This window comes from Ambystoma mexicanum, chromosome 11, assembly GCF_040938575.1.
Source record: "Ambystoma mexicanum isolate Mex_15411 chromosome 11, UKY_AmexF1_1, whole genome shotgun sequence".
Lineage (NCBI taxonomy): Eukaryota > Metazoa > Chordata > Amphibia > Caudata > Ambystomatidae > Ambystoma > Ambystoma mexicanum.
The window spans coordinates 967,768,150-967,778,308 of record NC_090934.1 but is presented as its reverse complement, the minus strand read 5'-3'; positions in this window follow the sequence as shown (position 1 = coordinate 967,778,308).

Genomic DNA, 10,159 nt, shown 5'->3' with positions numbered 1-10,159 from the left:
ACATTTACAAAAAACATAACAAAAAGACCTACCCAATATGCACATGCACACTTGCTAAAGATTCCCAGATTTAAACTTCAAAAAGCAGGGGGGACTCGCTTCCTGGTTTTTGCTGCTAAACTGTGAAACTCTATGCCCCTAGCCCTAAGAGCAGAAGCGTCCTTTTGGACTTTTTTTTTTAAAAAGTGAAAACCTGGCTCTTCGCACGTAAGCGATAATGGTGTCCTCCTTAATGGTACCTGTACTGTCATGTATTGGCTTGATCAGTAATGTCCCCGTTCTACCACTTACATAATGAAATGTAATGTCCTTCATTCCTGTAGCTAATGTAATGTAATGAAATGTAATGTCTTTCTCGTCTGTGATAACAAAGCAATCTCTCAAGTAATGCGTCCAGACAACTCAGGGTGAGGTGCGACATACAAATGAACAAATATATAAATAAATAAATCCTAGATCCATGAAAGACCTGAAAAAATGGTCCGCATGAAAAACACATCCTAGAACCCCGAAAGCCCAGAAAACATTGGCAGCCCAAAAAAGGCATTAAAATGCATTCTAAGCGGCGAAAATCTAGAAAAACTTGGAAGCACGAAAAAGGGTTTTAAATGCATTCTAGACCCCCCCATAGTTCAGAAAAAGTTGATGGCCGAAAAAAGTGACTGAGAGCTCCCTATGTCCAAAAACCTTCTGCAGCCTGAATAAGGCCTTAAAATACATACTAGACGTCTGAAAGTCCCGAAAAATGTTCAGCCTAAAAAACGCATCCTAGATCCCTGAAAGCCCAGAAAACACTGGCGGCTCAAAAACGGCATTACAATGCATCCTACACCCAACAAAGTCCAGAAAAGTTCTGGGGTCAGAAAAACGTCTACAAGAGCATGAAAGCCCCACAAACTCTAGCAGCCTGAAAAAAGGCCTAAAATGTATCCTAGACCCCTGAAAGTCTCAAAAACGTGTTCGGCCTGTTAAAGGTGTCCTAGACTCCCCAAACTCCAGAAACATAGGGCAGCCTAAAAAAGGCATGAAAAAGCATACAAGGCCCATGAAAATCTAGAAAACTTTGAGGGCTTGAAAAGGGGCTTTAAATGGATGCTAGACCCACAAAAGTCCGGAAAGGTTTTGTCACCCGAAAAACGTGCCTGAGAGCTCTGAATTTCCCAAAAACATGCATCTTAGACCCCTGAAAATCCCGAAAATGTTTTCAGCCTGAAAAACGCATCCCAGACTCTCATAATTTCAGAAAACTTTGGTGGCCCAAAAAAGGCATTAAAATCATCCTAGGCCCCAGAAAATCTAAAAAGCTTTGGAGGCCCGAAAAAGGGCTTTAAATGCATCCTATACCCCCCCAATGCTCAGAAAAGATTGATGGATGAAAAAAGTGACAGAGCTCTGAATGTCGCAAAAACATCTACATCCTGAATAAGTCCTTAGCATGCATCCTAGACCCCTGAAAATCTCGAAAACTTTTTCAGCCTGTTAGATGCGTCCTAGACCCCTGCAAGTCCAGAAAACTTGGCGGTCCAAGAAAGGCCTTAAAAGGCATCCCAGGCCCCTGAAAATCTAGGAAAGTTTGGAGGCCCAAAAAGGGCTTTAAATACATACTAGCCCCCCAAAGTTCAGAAAAGGTCAATGGCCCCAAAAAAGCGACTTAGAGATCTGAATGTCACAAAACCTTCTGCAACCCAAATAAGGCCTTAACATGCATGCTAGATCCCTGTAAATCCCCAAAAAACGTTAAGTCTGTTAAACGCATCCTAGACCCCTGAAAATCCAGAAAATGTTGGCAGCCCAAAAAAGGGCTTTAAATGCATCCTAGACACCCCAAAGTTCAGAAATGTTCTGTGGCCCAAAAAAAGAGACTGAGGGCTCTGAATGACCCAAAACATTTGGTAGACTGAATAAGGCCTTTAAATTCATCCTAGACCCCTGACAGTCCTGAAAACCTTTTAAGCCTGAAAAGCAAACCTAGACACCCAAAAGTCCAGAAACAACTGGCGGCCCAGAAAAGGACTTAAAACGCATAATAGTGGCAAGAAAATCGAGAAAATTTTGGAGGCCCAAAAAAGGGCTTTAAATGCATCTTAGACGTACTGAAGTCCAGAAATGTTTTGTGGCCAGAAAAAACATGTCAGAGAGCTCTAAATGTCCCAAAAATATCAGCAGCCTGAAAAAGGCCTAACATGCATGCTATGACAATGAATCTCCCATGAACCTTTTCAGCCTGAAAAACACCTACTAGTTCAGAAAACTTTGGCGACCCAAAAAAGGCTTTAAAACGCATCCTAGACCCCCGAAACTCTAGAAAACTTTGGAGGCCCAAAAAAGGACTTTAAATGTATCCTAAACCCTCCGAGGTTTTGAAAATGTTGATGACCCGAAAAAAGTGACTGAGAGCTCTGAATGTCCCAAAACCTTCTACATCATGAATAAGGCCTTTACATGCATCCTAGATCCTTGAAAGTACCGAAAAAAACTTTCACTCTAAAAAACACATCCTAGACCACCGAAAGCCCAGAACATATTGGCAGCCCAAAAACAGCCTTAAAACGCATCCAAGGCCCCAAATGTCCAGAAAATGTTGGCAGCCCAAAAAATGCCTTAAAATGCATCATAATGCACCAAAAATCTAGAAAACTGGAAGCCTGAAAAAGGGCTTTAAATGCATCCTAGACCCCCCAAATTTCAGAAAAGGACAGTAGCACAAAAAAGCGACAGAGTGAATGTCTGAAAACCTCTGGCACCCTGAAAAAGGGCAAAACATGCATCCTAGTCCTCTGAAAGTCTCGAAAATGTTTTTTGCATAAAAAAGCATCATAGACTCCCCAAACTCAAGAAATATTTGGCAACCCCAAAAAACCCTGATAACACATAAAATAAAAATCTAGAAAAAATTGGAAACCCAAAAAAGGCCTTTAAATGATTCATAAACCAGAAAGGTTCAGTGGCCGAGAAAAAAGTGACTGAGAGCTTCAAATGTCCCCAAACCTTCCGCTGCCTGAATAAAGCCTTAACGTCCATCCTAGACCTCTGTAAATCCTGGAAACCTTTTCAGCCTATGAAACAGATCCTAGACCGCTGAAAGTCCAGAAAATGTTGGTGGCCCAAGAAAGGCCTTAAAACACATCCTAAGCCCCCGAACATCTAGAAAACTTTGGAGGCCCGAAAAGGGCATGAATGGTCTCCCCCAAGTTCAGAAAAATGTGTTGGTGCGAAAAAAGTGACTGAGAGCTACGAATATGCTGAAACCATTGGCAGCCTGAATAAGGCCTCAACATGCATACTAGGCCGCTGAAAGACCCGAAAACATTTTCAGCCTAAAACAAAAACACCATAGACCCCCAAATGCGCAGAAAACTTTGGTGGCATAGAAACGGTCTGAAAACGCATCCTAGTTCCCTGAAAATGAAGAAAAGTTTGCAGGCCCGAAAAATGACTTTAAATGCATCATAGACCCCCAAAGTTCAAAAATGGTAGGTGGCTGGAACAAAGTGACTGAGAGCTGTGAATTTCCCAAAACCTTCTGAAGCTTGAATAAGTAAGGACTTAACATGCATCCTAGTCCCCCAAAATTCCCCAAAACTTTTTCAGCCTTTTAAATGCATCCTAGACCCCTGAATGTCTAGAAAAATGTGGCGGCACAAAAAAGGCCTTGAAACGCATCCTGTGTCCCCAAAAATCAAGAAAGTTTTTCGAGGCTCAAAAAAGACCTTTAAAAGCATCGTCGACACCCCAAAGTCCAGAAAAGTTCAGTTGCCTGGAAAAAAGTAACTGAGAGCTCTGAATATTCCAAAACATTCGGCAGCCTGAATAAGGCCTTAACATGCATCTGAGGCCCATGAAATTCTCCCAAAAATGCCCAGCCTGTTAAATGCATCCGAGGCCCATACAAGTCAAGAAAATTTTGATGGACCAAGAATGGCCTTAAAACGTATCCTAGGCTCCCGGAAATCTAGAAATCTTTGGAGGCCCGAAAAGGGCTTTAGATGCATCATAGACCCCCCAAAGTTCAGAAATGTTTGTTGACATGAAAAAAGTGTATGAGAGCTCTGAATATCCCAAAACCTTCGGCAGCCTGAATAAGGTCTCCACATGCATACTAGGCTGCTGAAAGACCAAAAATATTTTCAGCCTAAAAAAACACATCCTAGACCCCCGAAAGCCCAGAAAACGTTGGCAGTCCAGAAAATGGTCTGAAAACTCACCCTAGTCCACTGAAAATGAAGAAAATGTGTCAAAACGCATAATCGGCCCATGAACACTTTGAAATATTTGGAAACCTGAAAAAGGGCTTTAAATGCATCCTAGACACCCCAAAGTGCAGAAAGGTTCAGTGGCCTGCAAAAAAGTGACTGAGAACTCTGAATGTCCCCAAACCTTGGGCAGCCTGAATAAGGCCTTAATATGCATCCTAGATGCCTGTAAGTCACGAAATTTATTTCAGCCTGTTAAACACATCCTAGATCCCTGAAAGTCCAGAAAATGTTGGCGGCCCAAGAAAGGCCTTAAAACGCATCCTAGGCCGGCAAAAATGTAGAACATTTTTGAGGCCCGAAAAAGGGCTTTAAATGCATCCTAGACACCCCAAAGTTCAGAAATGTTCGGTGGCCCAAAAAAAGAGACGGAGAACTCTGAATGACCCAAAACCTTTGGCAGTCTGAATAAGGCATTAAAATGCATCCTAGACCCCCTGATAATCCTGAAAACCTTTTTAGCCTGAAAGACAACCCTAGATGCCCTAAAGTCCATATACATTTGGCAGCCCACGAAAGCCCTTAAAATGCCTGCTAGGGGCAGGAAAATCAAAAAAACTTTGGAGGCCCGAAAAAGAGCTTTAAGTGCATCATAGTTGAGAAAAAACCAATGGCCCAAAAAAGTGACAGAGCTCTGAATGTTAAAAAATCCTCCCGCAGCCAGAATAAGGCCTAAAATGCATCCTAGACCACCAAAAGTTCAGAAAAGGTTGATGGCCTGAAAAAAGTGAATGAGAGCTCTGAATGTCATAAAAACCTCTGGTGCCTGAATAAGGCCTTACCATGCATCCTAGACCCCTGAAAGTGCAAAAAAATGTTTTTGCCTGAACAACGCATACTAGACTTCAGGGCCCAAAAAAGCCCTGAAAAGGCATACTAGGCCCATGAATATCTAGAACAATGTGGAAACCCGAAAAGGGCTTTAAATGCTTCCTAGACACCCCCCCAAATCCAGAAATGTACAGTGGCCCGGAAAAAATTGACTGTATGTCTCCAAAGCTTTGGCAGCCTGAATAAGGACTTAACATGCATCCTAGACCCCTGTAAATCCTGAAAACATCTTCAGCCTGTTAAACACATCCTAGACCCCTGAAAATCCAGAAAATGTTGGCAGTCCAAGAAAGGCCTTAAAATGCATCATAGGCCCACAAAAATCTAGAAAACCTTTGAGGCCCGACCAAGGCCTTTAAATGCATCCCAGACACGCCAAAGTTCTGGAGAGTTTGGAGGCCTAAAAAAAGTGACTGAGAGTTTTGAATGTCAAAAAACCTTCCACAGCTGGAATAAGGCCTTTGTACAAAAACTTTGTAGGCCCGAAAAACGGCTATACATGCATCCTAGACCAGCCAAAGTTCAGAAAAGGTTGTTCACTCGAAAAAAAGGGACTGGGAGCTGCGAATGGCCCAAAACCTTCTGCAGCCTGAATAGGGCCTTAACATGGACCCCTGAAATTCCCCCAAACTTTTCCAGCCTGCTAAACACTTCCTAGACCCATGAAAGTCCAAATAAAGTTCCTAAAAGGCATCCTAGGCCCCTGATAATCTAGAGAATTTTGTAGGCCCAAAATAGGGCTTTAAATGTATCCTACACCTGTCGAAATAGAAAGTATATCGTGCCTCCCATTGTAATAAATATATTTAATATGGGCCTACGCCAAGCTGCTCGAAAGTCGCTTGCGAAAGAAATCTGTGTTGCAAGGTCCTGACCTTAAATCCATGTAGGCCGCCATTTTAGGTCAAACCGCCATTTTAGGATTCGTTGTGTAAAAGTCACCCTGTGAGCTAAAATGGTGGACAATGTCATTGCAGAATAAAACATGGCCGTCTTGACCTCTGTACATAGCTAATGTGTAATCTGCCTCCAGGCCACTTCTTGAGGTCATGAACTGAGACCTTGTCCTTCACTGACCTATGTGTAGAAGGATTACTCGTGCAATGAAAAACTAATCCACAAGCATATGTTGAGGCAATGTATTCAAATACTGAACAAAGAACATCTGTTTAACTACATTGTATTAATGTTTAAGAAGTCTTGCATGGAAAACTTTAGAATACACAGCTATTGCATACGCTTGTTGATACATGTATTAAAGGCAAACCAGTTATATGCGGTTATTTGAGACTTGGCACGAACCCTAGATCGGTGATATATTAAAAGGAACATTAACCCGAAGTGGGGCTGGGCATCGCGCCCACAAAATGTATAAAAAGCGAATGCATTCTAATGTACAGCGTCTCTCACTGAACACACAGAACCACGCTGGAGTTCGTTGTGTTGTACTGAGGGCCGATAGCTATCTGATTTTGCTCTGTTTTTGTAACTGGATTCAGTATAAAATAAAGTACTTTGTATGTTCCTTTGTAACCCGTGTTCAGTGTATTTCCTTTTGGGGTACTCAGCCCCGATATTCTTTTTTTGTTTTCACACACCCCTGCACCTCCAAAGATCAGAAAAGTTTGGTGGCCCAAAAACAGAGACTGAGTGACCCCAAACCTTTGGCAGCCTGAACAAAGTCTCAACATGCATCCTAGGCCCCCGAAAATCTAGAACACTTTGGAGGCTCAGAAAAGGGCTTTAAATTCGTCCTAGACACCCTAAAGTTCATAAAAGTCAGATGGCTCGAAAAAAGTGACTGAGCGTTCCGAATGTCCAAAAACCATCCGCAGCCTGGATAAGGCCTTAACATGTATCCTAGGTCCCTGAAAATCTCGCAAACGTTCTCAACCTGTTAAACACGTCATAGACCCCTGAAAGTCAGAAAGGTTTGTCAGTCCAAGAAAGGTCTTAAAACGCATCCTAGGGCCCCAAAAGTCTAGAAATCTTTTGAAGCCCGAAAAGGGCTTTAAATGCATCCTAGACCTCCCAATGTTCAGAAAAGGTTGATGGCATGAAAAAAGTGACTGAGAGCTCTGAATGTCCCAAAACCTTGTGCAGCCTGAATATGGCCTTACCATGCATCCTAGACCCCTGAATGTCCCGAAAACGTTTTCAGCCTCAAAAACGCATCCTAGACCTGCGAAAGCCCAGAAAAACTTTGGCGGCCCACAAAAGGCCATAAAATACACCCTACACTGACAAAAATCTAGAAAGCTTTGGAGGCACGAGCAAGGGCTTTAAATGCATCCTAGACCTCCCAAAGTTCAGAAAAGATCTGTGGCCCAAAGAAAATTTCTGAGAACTGCTAATGTCCCAAAACCTTTTGCAGTTTGAATAAGGCTTTAACATGCATCCTAGGCCACTAAAAATCCCAAAAACCCTTTTAGCTTAAAAAAACGATCAAAGACACCCCAAAGTCCAGAAACATTTGGTTTCCCAAAAAAGGCATTAAAATGCATACTCGGACCATGAAAATCTAGAGAACCTCGGAGGTCCAAAAAAGAGCTTTAAATGCATCCTAGACCCACCAAAGTCCCGAAATGTTTTGTGGCCCTAAAAACATGTCCGAGAGCCCTGAAAGGCCCAAAAATGTTGGCAGCTTAAAAAGACTTAACATGCATCCTAGGCTCCAGAAAGTCCCGAAAACCTTTCCAGCCTGCTAAACACATCCTAGACCCCCGAAAGTCCAGAACCCTTTGGCAGCCCAAAAAAGGCCTTAAAACGTATCCTAGGCCACCAAAAATCTAGAAAACTTTGGAGGCCCGAAGAAGGTCTTTAAATGTGTCTTTGACCCCCCCTGCCCCTAAGCTCAGAAATGTTTGGTGGCCCGAAAAAAAGAGACGGAGGGCTCTGAATGGCCCTAAACCTTCGACAGCTTGAATAAGGCCTAAGATGCATCCTAGACCCCTGAAAATCCCGAAAACTTGTTTAGCCTGAAGAACGATCCTAGACTCCCCACCCCTCCCCCCAAAGTCCAGAAACATAAATCCTGAGTGTGCTATAGTTTGGACTTCATCGATTAGTTTTTGGTCAAATGTCGAAGCACACCCTTTAAACTTAACTTTCTCTCCAGATAATAGACCTTCGGTGTTTATCCTAATCCTCATTTGGTTATAAGAATAGAGAAGCAATCCAATATTTAAAAGCCCAGGGGGAATATTCTATTGCACCAATTTTAGGCTAAAGTCGCCTTCTATCCACTCTGTCGAATGCTGTGGTCATATCTAGACTTGCTATTAACAGTGTTCTCTTTCTGTCCTGATTAACCTTGTTCTGCCAAAGGGTAAATATTAAACCATTTAGGGTCACACACATTCCCTTTCTAAATCATGTTTGGAAAATGCTTAATCTCTCTGTTCTGCCCATCCATTCCTACCAGGTCCTTAAAGATAAAGCCAGCCAAGATCTTACTCATTGAATCAATCAGTTAAATAGGACAGATGCTCTTATGATCCTGTCTCAACCCCTTCTTATAGATTGCAACAAATGTAGATTTATTCCACGATTATGGCAAGATTACCTTGAGCAATTTGGCCAAATAAACTTAAGTATTTTCACCCATAGGGGAATATTTTGTTTTAAAACCTGATCTGAAATCCCATCTGGGCCACACACCCTGGATTATTTAATTTTCCAATCGCAACTTGCAGATCTTCAACATCCGCTTTAAATTCTCATGTTACTCACGGGTCTCTTGTTACATTATCTTCCACTTGAGAAGAGTTATCATATAGTTTCCCAAAATGGGCCACCCACTATTGTTCGCTTTTGCACAAGAATGTTTTCACTCTCTGAAGGGGCTCGTGGTCATTAAGTACTCTCCACAACACCCAATTATACTTTTCAGTTAGCACTTTAATCATTTTTTCATTGTTTTGTATATACCTTTGGATTTTATATGTTTTTTGCCACTTTTAAAAATGTTGCTTAATTCTCCTACATTTCAATCTCTTAACCACCCCCTTTAACTTGATATCTTTAACAATCTTTCTAATTTCCATTTGCATCAATCTTTTTGTATCTCTTACCCTTATATCAAATATATACTCACTGTGGAAATGTATGGGAAATTGCTGCAATGTCTTCTCTGATTCTTCTAGAGCAAAGCCAGAGTACCAAATCTCAAAAAATGTCACTCCAGTCCTGGATTTCCAATGTTATTGGACGGTTTTGTGTTGATTTGCCGACAGGAGTTTAATGAAAAAATTACTTTGAAAAAACGAATCGAAATATACAAGCGGGTAAGGGGATAAAAGTGATAAGGAGGAGGTTGGGGTAGGGATACAGATATAGGGAAGGGAGGTGCTTTGGCGGGCACCCGCCAAAATATATAAAAACAAATATTCAATGAGTTTTTTCAACGCGATGGCTGCAGACTCTCAAAGTGGGAAAAACCACAGAACAGGTTATCATGCCATGTTCTTTCTAGAGTGGGGCGCCTGCTACCTTTTTTGGAGATTTTTCACCGAACAAAAATACTTTGAAAAATCTCCTGTTTGCAAAGTACATACAACCTCTTTGACTATCTTATTGAACCTTTAGGCCCACTTGTGCAATCCTTGTAGCCTGATTATTGACCACCAAATTTCTACACATTCAGGAGATTCCTCTAATATTTCCCTTTCCTATTTTTAATTTTGTCATCAGCATGGCACGATTACTTTCCGAACTGTACTTCAACATCAAGTCCTCAGCAAAGTCTCACATCTTCTCTGATATGAACATCAAATCAATTGTAGCACATGAGGACGGGCCAAACCAGGTAGCTTGATTGTTAAGTACCCCCTTTATCTTGTGATTTATCCTAACAAAATCCCTTTTCTTAAAAAATATAGCCGATTCAAAACCTTTATAACGTTTTGTTTCCTTACAACTTTGTATGTCCATGGTATCTGAATCATAGAGACTTTCAAGTTCACCTTTCAAAATTCCTGGATCTGGGCAAAAAAACTAAAATCGTCCATAGAGATTGCCCAAGACCCGGTTCTATCAAAGAACCATTTTGATGAAATTATGCCCAATTCCAATCA